Source organism: Suricata suricatta, chromosome 8 (genome assembly GCF_006229205.1).
Source record: "Suricata suricatta isolate VVHF042 chromosome 8, meerkat_22Aug2017_6uvM2_HiC, whole genome shotgun sequence".
Taxonomy (NCBI): Eukaryota; Metazoa; Chordata; class Mammalia; order Carnivora; family Herpestidae; genus Suricata; species Suricata suricatta.
In genome coordinates this window covers 9470680-9491464 of record NC_043707.1, presented here as the reverse complement: position 1 = coordinate 9491464, position 20785 = coordinate 9470680, and the positions used below count along the sequence as shown (strand labels likewise).

At 52.3% G+C, this 20785-nt stretch overlaps 1 protein-coding gene across 1 annotated transcript in view; it reads right to left on the bottom strand.

Annotated features, from left to right (window-relative positions):
• Positions 1 to 20785, bottom strand: part of LOC115300137 (sorting nexin-29-like) — a 283725-nt gene that overhangs the window by 215535 nt on the left and 47405 nt on the right. The window contains exon 2 of the mRNA XM_029949758.1: positions 18898 to 19004. The gene's annotated coding sequence lies outside the window, so the exon portion shown is untranslated. The remainder of the gene's footprint in view (positions 1 to 18897; positions 19005 to 20785) is intronic.

The window sequence follows — 20785 nt, the reverse complement described above, 5'->3', positions numbered from 1 at the left end:
AGGCCCCACGGTGCAAGGAGGCTGGGTGGCCTGCCAGCTGGTGGGGTAGAGGAGCGCTAGGCTTGTGCCTGTCCGGTGCCAGCACGGCCAGGGAAGCGCCGCCCCTGCTGCTGGGAGGGAGGAGGGAGCGGAGGTGGATGGTGGGCCAGGAGTCCAGAGGGTCAAGGTCACTGGGGAAGTGAAGGATGCTCATGGCAGCACTTTGCCGACAGGTGGGGGACGTCATTCCCCATTTTAACGACCAGCGTGGCCGCACGACCGCTAATTCGGAGCGCTGACAGAAAGTGGCCAGGCTCGGATAGGCCTACGGGAGCCCCAGAGCCAGCCCCGGTTGGACACACCGAGACCACGCAGGAGACCAGCAGCCTCCAGGGATTCTACCCCTGATGGCTTCTTGTGTCTTCTTGGCCTACATGTGCCTGTGGCAAAGGTTTACACCCACTGAGCTGCCCTACTCTGGGCCAGACACACGGGAGAGAAGAGCGGATAAAAATGGACCCAGGCCGGCCCCTCATGACGCAGGAGCTTCATGCATCCCATTCCCCGTCCACCATTCAGGCAATGTGTGTGCATTGGTAACTCCACAGGCTGAGCACTGCTCCACACTGTTCGTGACATCACCCCACGTAGGGCAGGAGCTGTATCCATGTGCACACGCGAGCCAAGCTCTCCCTAAGTCCCAACAAGAGGACAGAACACACCATCCGCCCCACACCCTGTCTGCCAGGCCATCACTCATCCTCACAATATGCACTTGGGGTCTCCGCTCCTTTCCACGGAGGAGAAAACTGAGGATTCCCAGCAGTGAAGCGTACCCAAAATGTGACCCCGTATCTGCCTGTTACGGCCTAGAGAGCACCCGTCTACAATCCCTTCTGAGAACAGCGTGCTCGGCCAACTAAGGACAAGGAAACGGACCTGGTGCTGGTCGCTGGCACACGCACCCCTGAGAACACAGGGCTCTGAATGCGGCCCGGATCTCTCTGAACATCGTGCTCTGGGACATCCCTCTGCCTCCCCCCATCCTCCCCCTGTGGCACAGGCGGGCCGTGGGCCGCGTTCCCACAGCTCCAGATGCGGTCTCTAGACAAAGCTTTGAAGAGCAGGGATTCCTCCCACCGCCAACCAAGACAAGCACTCTCCTTCAACCAGGGGCTCCCATCCCGGTGAGTTCCACAGGACAGCTCGCCCAACAAGCATGTCCTTTACTGTCAGATGCATAATAACTTTTCTGAAGAACTTCCAAAGTGCTGGGGAAGCGAAATCGAACATTCTGCCATTATCCCCGAAGGCCAGGCCACTGCAGCAGGAGCCCTGCCATCAGCAGTGGGCTAACTCAGAGCAATCATCATTAAGCACAGAAGCTGCCTTCCATTCCCGCCGGAGGGAACGCGGTTGTAAAGGCGGCGAAATCTGCATTCAGAGACATTCACACACTCTCTCTTCGCAAGAACAGGACAAAGATTTGAAACGCTCTGTAATAACCTAATTCTCCAGCCAAAGATTTTGCTATTTCAACAAATCACAAAATGTATTTCAAGCCCTATTGTGGGTCAGGATAGGTTATAGAGCTGGCTGGAACTCGGCCTTGCCACGGAAAAGGACAAGTGCTTTGACAAAACTCTAGGTGGAAACATGGTCTCTTCCTCTTCACAGGCCAGAGAGCCTTCATTGTAACACGGTCATTGTACCGTGTCAGAGGTTTCAGAGCCCAGATGGGCCCCAAGGTCAAAAGCAATACTCTCTGGCTTTTCGGGGTGGGGGGGGACTGCCATCATTCGAAGTGAGAGTTTCTAATTTACATCTTCTCTTTCACCAAAAAGAATGATGGCCACTTATCAACAGATACATTACAGGATAGTATTTTTAAATTAAGTGAGGAAATAAAGGAGGCGGGAGAGCCAGGAAACAGTGGGAGCCAATAGGAAGGTTGGAATCGAAAACAAATGCTCAATACCCCCATTTTAGGTTGGGATGGGCCCACATGTGCCTCTGAGCTTCCTAGCAGCCAAGGTAAAGAAGGCAACATGAGTGACAACATTTACACCACACAAAATGGTGAACTACTTAGTAAAAAAAAAAAAAAAAAAAAAAAAATCATTCCTGGTCCTTCTACCAAAGTCAAGTTTCTTAGAAATCACGCACAGGCTGAGGAAGCCCCCACCTTCTTACCTTCATGCTGCAGAAAAAAACCACAGTGGTTTTCAGTAAGCTGTACTCTTCTACCAGCCCGAGGCCAGAGATCAAAATTCAGGTGCCAATGAAAATGGGGGAGGTGCGCTGGGCCAGGGGCACCGTAGAGGACGGGAGACGGTTAGGGGCTGTGACAAGCTGGGAAGTCTGGGTAGCACCTCAAGCAGGAACCTCTAAGTCAGCTCGTCAACTGCTACCGTGTGGGGACATGGGCCCGATGCTCCAGGAGAACCTAATCTTTAAATTTTGAACTACTTCAAGCATACAAGAACACTGACGTCTAGGCAATACATAACTGTGATAAAGCAAACACTTGTGTACCCACTTGCTGCCTGTATCACTTAAGATACAGATCCTTCTTGCACTCTTGAAACTCTCTCCCCTATTATCACTACCCTGATTTCTGTTTATTTAAAAAAAAATTTTTTAATGTTCATTTATTCTTGAGAGAGCAAGAGTGCGAGTGAGCGCGCAAGCAGGGGAGGGCCAAAGAGAGACGGAGACACAGAATCCAAAGCAGGTTCCAGGCTCCAAGCTGTCAGCACAGAGCCCGATGTTTGGCTTGAACCCACAAACCGTGAGATCATGACCTGAGCAGAAGTCAGACGCTTAACCGACTGACGCACCCAGGCGCCCCAATCACTACCCTGACTTTTAAATCTGTCATCCCCTTGGGGATATATGGTTCACCACATGTGTGGACTCCTAACCCATTCAACACTTTTCTAATCTTTAATAGAAACAGGTTTCTACTACCACTTGCTTCTTCACATCACATATTCTTCACAAAACCCACCCTCATGATGCACACAGCTGAGAAACATCCGTTTTCACTGCTGCACTGACTTCTATGCTACATTTCACTTCTTACATCTAGTCTCTTGCTGATGGAGGTCTGAGCCATCCTGAATGTCCCACCTCGTAGGCAATACAATGGGCGTGGCTGTATGTGTCTTTCCTGGTGCACATGGCCATGTGCTTCAGGGTAGGGCTAAATTCTAGATTTTAGCAAGGGCCAAACTACTCCCAACTCAAAAAGAACAAACAGGCCAAGTGCTTCATGGTGAACCGAAATAATTCTCTAAGCAGTAAAGCAACTCAGACCGCATTTGCTCCTGCCCATGACCTAGCTCCATTCAAGGACAAAAGGGTCTCACATGGACAGACCACAGGACCTTTGGGCAGGTGTTCGTGAATACCATTTCTCAAAAATGAGCTCTTGAAGACTTTTGGACGGCACAGAGTTTGACCTTATATTCCTTCCCACACACCTAAAGGGGAGACCCAGGGGCTGCTGACCAAGGACAGGTCCCTCACCTTTCAAAGCCTACGGAGTTAGAGGGCATTCTGATGGCCCATGGGGAGGTCACATTATGCACTCAGTAGTGGTGTTATTAAGCCACTAGCTACTGACAATGCCTCCCGAGTGTGAATCTGATTTCAATGACAAAAGTTAGCACGTCTGCAGAGAGTAGGATTCCAAGTTTGAAAAATTCAATACATTCCAGTCAAAAATAAGTATATGACAGATACTACCTCTATTTATAGATCTATACAAGACACAGATAACCCTATCTGTGCATGGAAATGAAATGTTGTCTCAACAAGCCCCCAACTGATTATCTCTGGGATGAACCCCAAGTAGGCTTCCTTTCCTGAAGTTTTATTCATCTGTGTTTTTTTCAAGGACAGGTACTTTTCTCCTAGTGTCATGACAATGTGACTAGTCCAATTACCTTTCCTTTTCAACAGCTCTTCTCCTCAAGAACCCAAAATGGATCCTCTCCAACTAGAAATGTTTTTTTTAATGGTGAGATTTCTTTCAAAATGTATTCACCCTAAAAAGTGGTCTTAAAGACAGCCCACCGTGCTTTGCAAAAGATACCACACCTAACCCAAAGGTTCCGGAATGCAGGCAGCTAATTGATACCAACAGAAGACTCTATCTGTGCAAAACACATGTGAAAGTAGGTCTCCTTTGAACTTTAGATTTCTCAGGTTTTCATAAAGTTTTATGACAACATAGCTGAGCCTCACTTTATTCTTCTGTAAAGTGGCAATGATCACTGCTACCCTTCCTTCAAGTATGCAGGACACTGCCTACTGCCTAGTCCGTGACAGGCACTCAACACAGGAGCCAGCTCTAACATGTGATGCTCCCCATCACCACCACGGCCACCGTCATGCAGGCGGAGAACCCTCTGGATCAGGGACCGGCACATGGCCAGTTGATTTGGTAGACAAACTTTCAGAGGTCCAGCCACACCCATGTTGACCTACTGTCGAGGGCCACTCTGGTGCCTCACGGCAGGGCTGAGACCCGGCTGCACAGATGACGTGGCCTGCAAGGCCCCAGACTCACTGGGTGGCCCTTTACAGGCCCATCATCTTGCACCCGTCAGGTGCTGCACACACATACACACTCGCACACAAAGTCATAATTCTGATGCGTCAAAAAAAAAAAAATGGTGGGAAATTTACATTCCTTTCCCTACATACATAAAAGCCACCGGCACAAAGTTTCAGATGCAAAACGGCATTTAAACGGCTGACAGCCAATTTAATCCACTCAATTTTATCACTTTTCATCCAAATTGACCACCACCTCGCTTCACCGTATCTGCTGCCGAAGCAATTCCGGCCTCAAACCCCGGGAAGGCCACGGTTATGTGATTTACAGAAACCAGGCTCTCGCTCTCCTCCTGAGCGACGGCAAAGGGATAGAGGAATTTTCCATTAATTTTAAAAGCTTCTTCCGCCAAAAGCAGAAAAGATCTTTCAAGAAAACAAAAGGGTAATGCTTTAGCATTTAAACCCAGCTCTCTTCCCCCAGGGAAAATAATTTCTATGTATTACACGGTCAGAATTGGATCTTCCCACCAAAACAGACGAGACACTTAGAGGAGGAGGAGGAAGTTTCAAGGACTCGTATTCAAGAAGCATGAATCTCAGGCGCCTGCAAATAACAGGGCTGGTACACTGAAGTTGTTCTTTGTAGAATAAATGGTTTAAGTTTTTAGAAGGCGGGTCTCCCTCTTCTATCTTTACAGTGCCAACATCATCCATCTTTTCTTAAGCCGCCTGGAGAACATGGAGGCGACACAACAATTCAGCAGAACCCGCTCCCCATCTCTTCTGCTCCAGCCTCCGTTTGCCCCAAGTAGGCCGCGGAGCTGCGTGCGTGGCCCCGGCACGTAAGGGAGCCGGAGCAGACGGAAAGTTCCATGAAAGGGAGAGAAAAGTTTTGGGAAGCTCCTGTCACTGTGCGCAAGCGGCTGACAGTGGGCCCAGGAGGCGCAGTGTGCGGCACTGGAAACGGAGCCTGTGACTCATGCCGAGGAAGACGGGTAACATTTACCTTCGTCATCGGAAGCTGCGGAGAAAGCGGGTGCCGGTGGGGAAAGGAATCAGCCAGAAGCTGTGAGGCAGACATGCCCTTGGAAAAGCGGGACTGGAAACGCACTGGGCGGCTTCGCGAGCGAATGGGCTTGGTTTGGTGGGAAGCGGAGGAGCGGCCGGGCCGGGCTGCTCATCCCAGGTCACCAGCGGTCAGCGCTCCCACAGCAGGCTCGTGGAAAGCTCCAGCAGCAGATGGAGCAGGGGGATGAGCAGGAGGCCGACCTCAGTGCCCTGTGGCGTGCATGTCCTAAGGGAACACTGACTGGTCCAGTGCCCGAGAGGTGGAGAACGAGGAGGTGGGGACAGAGAGCCAGCTTCTCCCTGGGGCTCCGCCTGTCCTGGGCCTGGATCCAAAGACCCGGAGAGACGCAGAGCAGTTCCAGGCGGGACAAGCAGTCCTGAGCCGCATGATAGCCAGCCAGAAGGGAGGCAGGGGCCGGCCTGGGGACACCACCCATGGGGAGCGGTGCAGTAGAGGCTGAGTGAGCCCAGAGCCATCCAGATTCCGGGGCCGACTGCAGCGAGGTGAGCACGGGGGTTTTCCCGGGTCTCGGGCGAGGGGTGCACCCACAGCCCCTGCGAGGGGCTCCCTGGGGCCATTCTCAGCCCGTCTGCAGACAGAAGGGCCTGGGGGACAACCACACTTGCAGCTGCCGCATGTCGGGTGGGGCTCAGGCTGTTCCACGCAGGGGGACACAGCCTGTCCCCCAGCAAGTAATGAGACGGGACAGTCCCTCGCGCCACCCGCGGAGAAGAGGAAGAGCAGGGAGAGACGCACACCACTGCTTGTTCAACACCACACCTCGCAGTGGACTCCTCCCAGGCCTTGGCCGGGGGGTGGGGGGTGCGGGGGTCCTCATGGAGGCCAAGTAACAACGTCAGAACCCTCGCACTCCGGCCAACCTGGGGACAGACCACTCCCGCCACCCCTATAGCTCAGATTCAAGAATCATTCTTTCCGGCTGGAACTGGAATTTAACTCCCAACTCAGCCACCAAGTATGTCTGTGACCTGAAGGGGGACAGTGTCACCACGCCTCAGTTTCCTCCCCATAAAATGTGGGGCACAGCAATATCACCACCGCGAGGGACTGTGAGCGTCAAATGAGATAAAGGGCTCAGAAAAACGCCCAGCACGGCATAACCACTGAGCATGTGTAAGCTAGCCAGCCTGACAAGGGCCTCAATCATGAAGAAAGACACTAGCCTACAGGAACAGAAAGGCTCAAAATTAATGGATAAAAAGGATTCTTTGTGTTTTTATTTTTTTAACCCACTCAACTATGCCCCCAAAGTGGATTAAATAAAAATGTTCAGCTCATTCTTTCACCGGAGCGACTGGATCAAAACAAGTTAGAAGCTGAGCGACATAATTCATGTCATAAATTTGCACTGTACCGAGCAGGGAGGGGGCAACAAGCCTCAGAGCCACTCCCCGTCCCATCTCGCGGCTCTTTCCGGTTTGGGGAACGTATTCCACTAGAAGACAGTCCTAACACGGGTCAGGAAACAAACAGTGAGCCTAACCTCCAGGGACGGCCGTCAGATCCCAGGGATGCCCCGTACGCAAAGGCAGTGCCTGAACAGCACGGTGGCAGGATCGCAGCACTGGAACAGAGTTCCAATGTCAGCTGTGCCCGGTCCCAGCGGGCTGCCTCGGGACGGTCCTCTCAGCCTCCTGACCGGCTCTGCTGACTGAGAGAGTGCGTGTGGTGTCTCACCCCAGTCGCTGACACACAGCAGGTGCTTCTTAAGTGCTATCAACTGTACTAGTCTGTACCTAACTGTTCGCTCATTTACTCCATGTCCAGGCGCATGAGCCCTTTGGGGGAAAGTTTCTACTCACGCCGCATGGGAAAGGGTTGGGATGTACGTGAGCAGCAATTCTTACATACAAGCTGAGACCCTCGAACCTCTGGCGTTTGCAAACCTATGCCCAGAGCCATGGTCTGCGTCAGCCCCTCCACGGAAGAGAACAGAGAATGGGAAGGGGACAGAGGGTTTTTACTTCATCTTAAATAAAGCAAACAGCAACATCAAGCTGTTAGAAGCCGGGTCCCACCTCCGGAATGACAGGGGCCCCCCCCTCGGGCAATACTTCACCCCCAATGTTTATTAATCACACCCGAGCTGGATGGCCACAACCTGTTCCGGCTATTAGTCCTCGGGGGTCGTCCCTCAGGATCCAACTGCAGAGCGCCATTAGGAAACCCAAGTCTCCAGGAACCACTGCCTCAGCTCATAAGACATCTTCCTGCACAGTCAGAAATGGCAGATCAGGCTTTGCGAGGGGCTTGCTGTCACAGGCTGAGAGCGGTAAGCAGGAGGGACGTGTGACCAGCCACCAATGCCTGTGTGAGGGGCAACAGAGAGCACAAGGCTGAGGAAAGACTTGGAGCCCACAGAGAATGATGCTAACAGACTGAACGCCTGCTTCCGCCTCCGTCATTGGTCAGCTGGTGTCCTCCTGACCATCTGGCCAGACCCCTGTACACGCTGCTCCTGCAACCTGGACTGTCCTTCCCGTGGTCTCTCTGGCAAATTCCTACTCTGCCCACAAACCCAGTTTAGAAATAAAGCGTGCTGGAGTACCTTCCCCGGGGCGTGCCAAACCACGTCCCCTCCACCACCAGATCTCACGGCGACCCCCTCTTCTCTGAGGTGCTTCTGTTGGTTCACTGGACCCTTTGCTGCTATAAATTTCTGTTTTACTCCCCCCGTATGCCATGAGCCCCTAAGGCAAGGACGAGGGTTGATTCATCTACGTATAGCCTGGTCTGGCACGCATTCTTCTTGCATATACCCATGCAAACCTTCACTGAGCACTGACGTGGCAGCTGGCATCCACGTGTCTGGCACCCATTTCCTGTCTAGCAGTGGTCTCAGTTTTCCTTTGGGGCCCCCTCGCCCCAGCCTTCAGTCTGCATGTGTGAACAGGGCCCTCCCTCAGCCTGTCCCGGGAGCGAGCTCCTGTAGCCGGCTTAAAAGGCAGTGCAGGACCGAAGCTGGCTCCATCACAGTCAGCGCAGGGCTCTTGCTGGAAGTGGGAACAGACCCTTGCTTCTGGCTCTGGATGGGAGCCTCACAAAGGAACATCTGTCCAGGGGTTAAGCCAGCCGTGGACGACCAGACCGAGAAGAGGGGGACACCCACAAAGATGACAGCAACTCAGAAACGGTAGAGGCAGGCACCGGGCACCTGGGAACACAGCTTACATCTCCTGATTTGGCCACACCTAAAGCCAGACTCTCCCTCGGATCAAGGAATCCTCTTCCTGGGGACAGTCGGGGTAGGTGGTGCTGGGACACAGAAACAAGCAAACCCTGACAGCTGGGAGACAGAGCGGATCTCCATCTGCTCCTGCTCTGCACCAGCCTGTGGGGGCCCAGCAGGACGTGCACGCCACGCCCTCCCAGCAGTGACTCGGGGACCCAGGCCAGTGCGTCTTGTAGCTCCGCCCCGCAGGACACACAGCTTCCAGCATCAGCACCGAAGGAGAAGTGCGAAGATAATTCACACCAGGTTCAGCTTTGGGGGACACTCATCACTTCTACAAACAGCCCAACAGCCAGCAGCAGTCACAGGGTCCCTGCCCACACCTCTTTGCCCAGGAGGACAGCAATGACACGGGCCAGGCCTGATCAACACATAGCATAGTCCCCACCACCTGCAACCAAAACCCTCCTCTGAGATACGCTCCAGCCAGGTGGCAGGGGTCACGGCAGGCGCCAGGACCGGAACCGTGAACAAGGCACGTGAGAGAACGAGGGGAGGGGGGAGACAAAGGGACCCGGGCAGGCCAGCACCTAACACAGCACGGGCACGACGAGAAAGAAGACAGGGCTACAACGAGACTCCTGGGGAACTGAACCTGGCCTTCAGCAGGGCAGCCCGGTGACGGGGAAAGCTCGTGGGAGGAGATCCAAAGGATTAAAGGCAGCAGTCAGGGAAAAGCAGGAGGGAACATGGAGAAAGAACAGGGATTCAGGCGAAGAGCAGCCTGTGGGCAGGTCTGGAGAGAACACACACTGAACAAGGAACTGAAACAAGCCGGGAGGGAGGGAGACCTGTGTCTCAACGAGGAGGCACCAGCTGTAGCATACAGGGTGTTACAGAGTTAACATACTAGAAACGTGTTACATGAAATCCATCACATAGGTGAAGCCATTTTCAGTTTTATGCAGGAAAACAGCCAGGACCAACTGGGCCTGGAGCCGATCTTTCTATCTTTGAGCAATAAAGTCAACCCTTCCTTCCTCTGGTCTCAGCCTCTGGCCTACACCCTCACCTGCCATAGCTCCACTCTGCCAGGGACAGCTCCGAGATGCCACTGGTAGGATGCCCAGTGGCCTTCGCCTGGCCCACTGTCAACACTGAGCCCGACCCCAAAAGGACAGCGCCTCCGGCACCCTCTTCTGGAAAGACCAGGCGATTCCTTCTGAGGACGCAGAAGTAGCTTCAAGAAGAAGCCACTTCCACTTGAAGGAGGAAAGCAAATATAAAACAGGCCCAAGAGTATGGGTCTGAAAAGCTCAAAACCAGCCACCCTAATTACAACTATTTTTACCTACTGCCCCTAAAGGAGTAGGGGGTCATTTTCCCTGGTGTCTAAGGAAGCTTCATCGTTCATTGTCAAGTACTCCAGGCTCCCAGACCAGAAACACAACCAGGAATGAGACTTGAATAGAATTGGAAGCCAGCCAAACCGAGACGCGGAGCCAACAGCAGGGCCTGGCCCCTTCACCAGGGGGCGGCCACTCCGCCAGGACACGGGAAACCCGGGGTCTGAAGGTGTCCGAGAGCGCGCGCAAGATGCACAAGGGCAGACGCTGACCGGCCTGGGGTGTGCATGTGCCCCACAGGGCACAGGGGGCCCCTGGCCCGGACACACCCTGCCTAGAGCACACGGCACCAAAGGGCCAGGGAACCAGAGGGCAGACAGATGACCTGCCGGGTGAGAGGGGCGCGGAGAAGAGTGGGGCTTGTCCCAGGCCGCACCGGGTGGGAGCCTGCGCACACAGGAGCGGCCCGCAGACAGCTGCTGCGCACGAGGCACCTGAGGCGGCCGGCCATGTGAGCAAGCACTCGGTTGGTGTGCGGAGCGCATCAGATAGAGTCCATTTCTACGAGCCCTCCTCATCCCCGCCCTAACTCCCCCCTGCATGCCTGTCACTGCCCAGGGCCAGCCAGCCAGGAAGGCCTGACCCCTGCTTCTAGCTGGGCATCAGGAGGCCTAACAGCAAAAGCGCTGGCGTGGCAGTCACACGGCCAGGGTCACATGCTGGCTCTCCACACACAAGCCCTGTGACCGCGGACAGGGCTCCCCACTCCAAGCCTCTGTGTCCTCACCAAACATCAGACGATCCCATATACCGCCATCAGCACACAGCCTAAACATACAGTAAGCCCTCAATTTACGCTAATGCTGTCACCATCATTATCACAGATTACTGGCTGCTTTTCTTTACGTAAATGCCACCAAAAGACCACAGAGTGTTTTCACCAGCTTTATGCTGGAGATTGCTTCCCATTAATAGTAACCTGCCACCGTCATGAGAATAAATGTTGCTAGTGTGCCGTTTATTTCACCCGTGAGCTAAAATTCAGAGAATAACTACATTCATACAATAAACGATAAGCATCCTATAATTTGAAAAAATCAAAGTATATTATAAACCCTCAAAAACACTGGTGGGAGAAATTCTCCAATTGCTTCAGTAAATTACAAGTCAAGAAGGGAAGGGGCTGGGGAGACACAGATGGGAAACCTGTCGATGGAGAGAGAACTCAGGGGTCCGTGCACCAAGTCAAACACGTGTCCGGACTGGAAATGTGACCACTTGCCAGCTACTTGATGATATTAAGGAATTACTGCTGACTTGCAGGTATGATAGTGAGATTTGTAGGCCATTTCTCTTTTTTAAAAAGGGGAACCCCTATGTTTTACTAGAGACATGTCCCCAAAATTCTTTGGGATGAAATCAAGGCCCTACTTTGGATTTGCTTCCAATATGATGAGAAGATGGGGAAGTAGAAAGATGTGCAAATGAAGCAAGATTGACCGAGTGAGTTCACAACGGCTCAGGTTCACTGACAGGCACATGGAAAGTCACGTGCTGTTCTGTCTATTCCTACAGACATTTGCAGAACCCACAGTACAAACATGCTTTGAAAACCTGCTGGTGGAGCCTCCTGTGGGAGACAGCCTGTCCCTTCCGGGGCCATCAGGAGGGACTGAGTTCATTCGTAACCACGCTGGAGGCCTGGACGCCCAGGGCCCTGGGGAACACTGGTAAGCCCTGCTCGCTCCTCCTTGGTGAACCCGATTCCCAGGGCAGGGCCAGTGTGGCCGTGCTGGTGATGACAGCTATGGTCAGTATCAGCTGGGATCGATGTGTGACGGAAGCAAAGGGCAGAAATGACAGGAAGACAGGACCTGGGTCGGGCCACCTGGCATGAACTAGAGGCTAAGTAAAGTTCCTTTCTCAGGCTCCTTCTGCCCCGACGAGGGGGACCTGTAAACAAGGGGCCCCTCTGAAAGGTGCTCTTTTCACAGACATTTCTCTCTCCGATATTCCCATCTGAGATTCACCAGGACTGGCACGGGCCTCCTTTAAAGTACTGTGTGTGTATGTGTGTGTTTTAAAACCTCTGTGCAGTGGACTGGGATACAGATGAATCAAGAGTGGGGGGAAGAAGAGCATGTAACTGCTGCAGCCAGGTGATGAGACAGAGGCCCGTCAGACTAGTCCTGTTTTCATTCCAACGTCTCCGTAAGGAACAGACTCTAAGAAGTCCTTGGAGGTTTTGTCTTCTTAGTCATTCACATTTTAGTGAGAATTACACCTACCCCTCCAGAAAAAAGAACTCCTTACCAGGTTTCACTCACAGGTAACAACCACTTCAACAGTCTTACTTCCTGAGAAAACATTTCCATGCCCCACCAAGGGTGGAGAGCCTGGTCTCAATTACTCAGCACCCTTGTGACTCAAATAATAAAAACAAACGGACATGCAACTTTTCATGTGGAGCATTGGTCTCATGAAATCTCAGCTTAGGATTCTTCACCCTGAGGGTTTACGTGGAACCCAGCGCCCTACTGCAAAGCCCGTCCTTCTCTTGTGTGCAAATGATGCTCAGATCCATCAGGAGGGCCACATGCCACTGGTGCCGATTCATGAACCAAGTGCTGGCGGCTGAACTGCTCCCAAGGTCTGGGCCGCCTCAGGTACTTTTACATTTAGTGCGACAATCATCACATGCACAGTTATCTCCGGCATGTGGTTATGAATGTTTGTTGTTTCTACCCGCTTGAGCTTACTTTTCCATTAATAGTAACCTGCCATTATAATGAAAATAAATGTTGCTAATATACCATTCATTTCACCCATGAGCAAAAATTCAGGGGCCCAACTACACTCATACAGTAAATGATAAGTATCCTATAATTTGAGAAATCAGTCACCAGCTAGCTGAGTCCTGACATGGGGGAGGAAGCGAAGATCTGTTTGCAGGGGGGATGGGCTGGCAGTACTGACGCAGAGGCGAATGGGGGCCCGAAACGCGGGGCCGTGGGGCCGCACAGCAAAGCCGGGGTCCAGAGAGGGCAGCTCTAAAGGAGCCCTGGCAAGCAGAGTGCGTAAGGGGAAACCACGGACATGTCATCGCCTGCTAATACACACAGGTGACCCTTGAACAACGGGGAGGTTAGAGGTGTGACCCCCGCACAGCCCACAATCCGCAAAGAACGTCTGGCTCCCCTGAAACTGAGGCCAGAGCCTCGCCAGTAACGACTTCAATTAACACATACGGTGTAGGTTACAGCCTGTCTTCTAGCGGGAGGAAAAAAAAAATTGTTCAGAGAAAACTAAACTATACTGTATTTATTGACAACCATCCCCATAAGTGGACCCACACAGTTCAGACCCAGGCTGTTCAAGGGTCCACTCTGTCTGTATAGAAAGCTTCTCATGAGCTGGGGTACTTTGGAGGTGAGCAACAGAAAACAGAGTCTCATCAACCAAGAAATAATCACTCTCAACAGAAAAGTGGGAGAAATGGGCTCTGATGGGTGACAGGTGTGGTCTACAGACCACGGGGCTAAAGAACTGCAGGAAAAAAAGTCCAAATGCCACAGACATTTTATATTTTTCTTGACAGACACTGCTGGAAGAGAATGGAGAAAATCTCTCAGCGGACTCTAAACTGAAGGAATTGTCCTCAAAAGAAGTAAATCAGAATATTAGAACAGATCTTCATTGGACACATCCACTATCTTTTATTCTCAAGATCCTTGGGGAGGACAAATCAGTTTCTCCTGATGTCTAGATCTCCAAGATGGACACAAAATTTACAAAAGCTATTCCAAGCTTCATTACTAACAGTTTCAAAGAAAAAAAAGGGTTCATTCTAGAAGCTTGCGTAAGGTGCCTGAGCTCTGCAGCGCTGTTGGTGAAGATCCAGGACCCATGAGGTGGACTCTACATGTGGCTTCAGCCCTGCTCCCTGATGACCCAGCAGATGCACGTGCACCGCCCACTGGGCAGGGAGCCCCCTAAGGACAGGCACGGTGTCTTCCTCCTCCTTGTGACCTAGGACCAGCCTGGGGGTAATGAGTGCGAGGGCTACCCACCAAGGAAACATCAATGACGCCACCAACAATGATGGAAAATGCAATCCAGAGAAGTAAATGCCATTCAAGAACCATCTCTGCCTCAACCCACACCTTCTATGAATTGCCTCTCCTGCTCCTGGGGATGGGAAATCCACGAGAGGAGGAGGAAGGCAGGCAGGGGCTGGACACCCAGAAGGACCTCAATAAGCATGTGCTATACGAGTCGGAACTGTCTGTCTGTCCCTCAATGTCCTCTCCAGGCTAAGATTCCTCCCGAAGTTGGGTGCCAGGAACAAGTCTGCCTCCTTTCAAGAACGCATGTTTCCGCTCATTACGTTACCCTCCTGAGCTGCAGCAGTGCCTCGAACAATGTACTCACAACCCGGGGCTTCGGAAGTCACATCTGACACTTTTTTTGTTTTTTGAGATAGACAGAGACCGAGCACGAGTGTGGGATGGGCAGAGAGAGAGAGAGAGAGACACAGAATCTGAAATAGGCTCCAGGCTCGGAGCTGTCAGCTCAGAACCCGATGAGGGTCTGGAACTCACAAACTGGGAGATCATGACCTGAAACGAAGTCGGATGCTTAACCGACTGAGCCACCCAGGGGCCCCAGTCTACCGCTTTTTATAAACACTGTGCTGCACAGTTGAATCCACTCAACAAACTGTCACTCTGTTCAATATTTATGGAGCTCCTACTGTATGCTGGAACCATGTGGGGCAACGAATAGGCAATTAAAAAGATAACATCTACAGTTCCCCGGAGGAGCTCCCACCCCAGCGCTCTATTACACCTCCTGCAGAAGGAGCTGATTCCTGCACAGAGGCGATCACACCCCTCTGCTGTGACTAAGGATGTAGGGTGCCACCCCTGCCCCATGGCGCCCACACGGCTGCGAACTGCTGGTGCTGGGTCATCCCTGTTATTTATGGCGCCTTTTCCTCAATGCACCCATTCTCTCCAACGTGACCAGTGACCATCCCTTCTCTTCAGTCAGGTCCACCTCTTGTTTCTTCCGGGAAAGTGGCCTTCCGGAACATGGCAGCCGTGACAGGTTTTCAAGCTGGTGCTGGGCGGCTTGGGGGATCCAGATCCAGCCCTGCTGCCCAGCAGGCTGACCCGTCTTGGGCACGTCACTCCACTTCTCCAAGCTGCAGGGGAACAGCGTCCTTCCGATGACATCTGCTGAGACTCACCGCGGTTCATCCACGCAGACGCCGTGTTAGCGCACTGGCCGGAAATAAGTGTGCAGCTGACAGCCAGCTGCTAGCATCGCGGGGCTGTTAAATAATTCATGTTTTTATATTCGTGTCCCGCCCTCCAACCAGATGAACCTACACCTGCCAGCATTCTCCCTTCCTCCTTGCTTTCAAAAGTTAACCATCACAGGGTGTCAAGACCCTCTCTCCATGTCTAGTCTTTGGTCCCTGCTGCTCTCCAGCCACTAACAGGTGACTCACAGTGTTGACTTTGGGGACAGAGCTGCCAGGGCTGTGGGAGGCAGGTCACTGAGCACCGATGTGCATCTCATGTGAGCAGTGGGACGAGGTGGTGTGAATGCTGAGAGACAGCTAGGGAAAGAATGTTCAGGAACTCCCGTTTCACTGTAATCAATCAGGAAAGAGTAATTCACCTGTTGGCGTTCCTCAAATAGTCTTATTTAAAATGAAAGGTCTCTTCTCCCTCTGCTTCTGAAAGGGAAGGAAGCACATCAACTCTTCCCCCCACGTGCTTTCATTACTCCCCTCGGACTTGTTTAGAACCCCGTGGTAAATACCAACCATGAGTAAAACGATGAACAAGCATCACAAAGAATGCTGGAAAGCACTTAATGACTGTTAACCTAAGGGGTTCGGCAGAAGTCTTTGACAGATGAAAGACCGCTGGCAGACAGACCTCACTGTGCCGTCAGAAAAATAATCAAAAATCAGTCTGGGGGATGGAATTCCTTTGGAGGAACGTCTCTGCTCCAAGCTCCCATCTCTCCCGGCTCCTCCACTCCATTACGGCCACCAACTCCATTACTGGTCCCGGGGTCAGGAGGTCATGGAGGACAAGACAGGAAGTTAAGGCTGACAAGACCAATTCTTAGCCCCTGACCACCGCCTCCTCCGATGCGGCAGCTGACAAGAATGACTCCCGCCGTCACCTTCCCTGCACATCACTTACGTACGGGAAGTGAGATGGGGAGACTTCATCACGGTCAATGGCCTCCAACGCATTGTCATCCGGCCCACTGACTTCTGCAGCCACAGCGCCACCCCTCCCCACCTGTCTGCTCAATTCCAGACCTGGAGCTCTCCTTTCTGCTCCTACAACCTGCCAGCTCTCTCCCCGGGCAGCACTTTGTCCTTGCCATGCCCTATGCAGAAAGCAGGAACTGAGGAAACACCACATCAACCAACCAACCTCCCACCGAACCAACGAACCACAGGCCTTCGCTCAGCGGGCCGAGCGGCCAGCCGCTGTCTTCTCGAGGCCTTCGCTGCCGGAGTTACCGACGAGCAGGCCAGCTCTCCAGCCAGACAAACCTCCATGGCGATGGCTGCCTCAGGCCCAGGGCTGAGCATGCTCAAAGGAGTGCGGACACGGGAGCACCAGTCTCTACGATCCACGCCGGTCTGACCGAGCCCTTACAACTCAACCCTTGGCCCTCGTTTTCCTGAAGGGACACACGCTACCAACCCACTTCCACTCTGGGAAGACCCCTGCCACCCTTCTGAGCTCATCAGCTCTTCGTTCACGCAACAGGCCAGAGACACGCCTGTCTGAAGCGAGCTCAAACACACTCGCCTTACCGCCTGCCAGGAAACAGTAGCTGAGTGCACACGGATGGCAGTCTCTGCCGTCCCAGGACTCGAGGGCCTGGGGAGACACACACACAGGCCACCACGTTCTGAGTGAACGGGGCCCACGTGCCGCCTCTCCCCCCAGGCTTTCTGGAAATGCACTGGCAGCCCAACACCTGGCCGTGCCACCGGCCAGCTCTGGTCCACGACCCCACTAAATGAGGCTCCAAGGATAGGCGCCGGGGTGACGAGAGGCCCAGACGGGAACGTGTCCCCCAGGCCCTTCCATCCTGGCTTGGAACCCTCCCATCAGCCTACCATGCGAGACCCCTCTGAGCTGCCTTCAGTTAGAATTCAAACTGCTTCTCACCTCCTTTCCTCAGATTTCCTGAGGAGCCGTGTGAAACAGACCACGAGGTTGGCACGGCACGTCACAAGGGCAGGAGCCTAGGGCTCCCCCTCAGAGGCTCTGCCTCTGAAACCTACCCCAAGGTCAGGCACGTCTCCAGGGTAACGGTGGGTATTTTTCTGATTCCCAAAATAAAACATTCTGTAGAATATTCAGAAAGTACTGCAAGTCAAGTTGGATACTTAGAGGTGTGTATGTGCACAACTTGTGATCAGTGTTACCACCATGTGACCACAACATCTACAACGTATATACGCACTTACATTATTCATTTGACATATTCCTTACCTAACCGAACACGTCGCCTTCCAGCTTTACCACTGAGTACGGTGACAATTAATGGTTTCTTATTTTAAAATACAGTTTATCCTATCAAAGAAATCCCTTTAGTTCTTTTTTTTTTTAAAGATTTGTGTTTAAGTTTATTTATTTTGAAGAGAAAGAGAAAGCCTAAATTGGGGAGGGGGCAGAGAGAGAGAGAGGAAGAGAAAGAATCCCAAGCAGGCTCCACTGCGTCAGGCTCCTCAAAGCCACGAACTGTGAGATCATAACCTGAGCCAAGTCAACAGTCAGACGCTTAACCGACTGAGCCACTCAGGTGCTCCCCTTTCTTCTTTATCAGGAATACTTTTATGATAGAATCATCATATCACCATGTTGTACACTTGAAACTAAAGTTATATACCAACTCTACTTCAGTAAGAAGTAGTTTTGTTAGAGAAGATGAACATCATCAAATGACTTTTTAGTGCCCATCAAGATCACTATCTGGGTCTCACCTTTAGTCGTGAATAAGCGGACTTGATCAATTTCCTAACATTAAGCCATCCTTGAAATCCTAAGTCCCACGTTCACATGGACTATAGTTTCTTTTTTGTGCTACCTTTGTGATTTTTGTTTATACTGGAATAAGGCACGCTGGAACCAAGATACAGAGATACGTGTACAAAGACATGGACGGTGCTTTAAGCAAGTACAAGGAGCAAAATCGCCGTACAGCATCCAGGTCTGCCGTCTCCTAGGGTACCTCCTCTATTTTTTAACACCTTTCTGCCCACTTTCTGGCGCCCTCCAGGCAGGCAGGCCTCATCTTCCCTTGACGTGGGTAATCACTGTTCTCCGAGGAAACAGGCATCTCCTCCATGTGCGCTGACGAGCACCAAGTCGCCGGCCATACTCCCTCCTGTTGGTCATCTCCAAATCCAAGGGTACATTTGTTTGCTCACTTTTAACATCAGATTTCTGTTTTCTCTGCTTCCTTGCCACAGGCACCAAAACTTCCTAAGCAAATCTTTCCAAGGAGCCCACTCTTAGTTTTCTTGACCAAGTACAAGGTTTTTACCATTTTGTGCTTTGCTTTGTTGGTGGGGAAGGGGGGCGGGGCGGGTAGTGTTTGATCGTCCTGTAACCTCTGTGCGACAGGGTGGGCCTGTTTCTGGAAAGTCCGAGAAGCAGCCCCGAGGGGGGGAGGCACAGAGGCAGCGGCCTTACCTCGATGAGCTTCCTCTCGTAGGAGCTCGCCAGTTCCTCGGCCACTTCTCCCGGCTTCTGCTCAGGCGCTGCGACTTCTCCATCAGCGCTCCAAAGGCTTGGTGCAGCTTGAGGAAAGGAAAGAAACCCCATGAATATTTTCACCGTCATCAAGAGTTATTCCCCCGGTTAAAGATGTTTTCGTCTTTGCCAAATGGCTTCTCCACAGAGACAGTGCTGTTTATGGGGGAGGAAAAAGGTCCCAGCTGAGTGCCCCGCCCCTCCAACATTTTCACACAAGACAAGGAAGCGAATGACAAGAAGGAAGAAGTGTCACAGACGCCCAGGAGTCTGGGGAACTGCCCAGTCACTCTCCTCATTCCAGGGCAAGACAGACAACGCGCTGGCAAGACTTGGAAGCCTCCGTTTCCATCCGTTCCGGGGGCCACATTCCTTTTTCTCCAAGAGGACAGGTCACCGGTGCAGGACCGCCTGCCTACGGCAGATGGATAGTAGAGGGGCTCAGAGTACGCGCAGCGCCACTGAGACGGGACATTTATCAACCATGCTTAGGGCGGGAGCCAGGCAGCTTCGGGAAACACCAACAACCGATGCAGAGTCACAAGCAGGGCCATCCTAACGAGAGACCGGCTCCCAGGCCAGGACAGGAAGTCGGAGCAGGGTGGAGGCCGGCAGGTGCCACTCTCCTTTCAGGGATGCACCCATGAACGCCAATGCCAAGAAAAGCAAGGGAACACAGACTGGAGGAGTCCCCCACTGGTGGGCCTGGTCCATATTCTTGACCCGCAAGTCCAAACACAGCCAACAACTCAGTAGATTGCACCCTCCCTGCCCCTCCCCCCATGTGTTCCAGAAGGCGAAACTCCCAGATGTACCATTGAGTGTGAGGACATGGCAGTGAAGGCCAGCCCCCCTCTGGCCTCGGGGATCTGACAGCCTGAGGGATAACGGCAAAGAGGTGAAAGCTGAGCAGAAATGGGGGTCCCAAATCTGCTCCGAATGTAGCTCCACCTTCAGCCCTCTCCTGGAGCCTCCATCAGGCCGCAAGTTAGAGTCCCAGAGGCAGCAGGGCCCTGAATGACGACACACATCCCACAGAAATGAACTCTAAGCTGCTCCTATCACAGGAGTGACGACAGCCCACCCGTTGCTGAGGACAGTGACCCAGGAACCCTCTGCAACCTGAAATTAAAGGCGACAGACTGAACACACTAATTTATATTCACAATCCCTGAGGCCCACTGAAAAACCAATCTAAATAATTCTTGTACCATCACTCTCTCCCTCCCTTGATCTGTGTCCCTCACTCTCCCCCACTCTCTTTCCCCCTTCCTCTCCCCATGGTCCCCTGCGAGGTCTCTCCTGTTAGACCTATGAGTGCAAACATATGGTATCTATCCTCCTCTGCCTGACTTACTTTGCTTAGCATGACTCTCTCAAGGTCCATCCATGTTGCTACAAATGGCCAGATTTCATTCTTCCTCATTGCCATGTAATACTCCATTGTATAGATAAACCACATCTTCTTGATCCATTCATCAGGTGATGGACATTCAAGGTGGGGGACACTTGTGGGGAGAAGCACTGGGTGTTATATGGAAACCAATTTTACAATAAACTATTAAAAAAATAAATAAATAAAATAAAAAATTCTTGTAGCATCACCCTTGAGAAAGATAGAGAATGAGAGAGGGGACGAGATGACCAAATTCTAGAAGCTGGGATGCAGGCCTGTCACTGGCAAGCAACGGACAGACCGGAGTGTCCTTCCGAGCTGCAAGTGTGCACACACGAAAGTACAGTCTCCACCAAACAGGACAACTTGCCAACGGCTGAGAAACTGCTAATACGAGACATTTCTAGAAGTGGGCGGGGGGGGGGGGGGGGG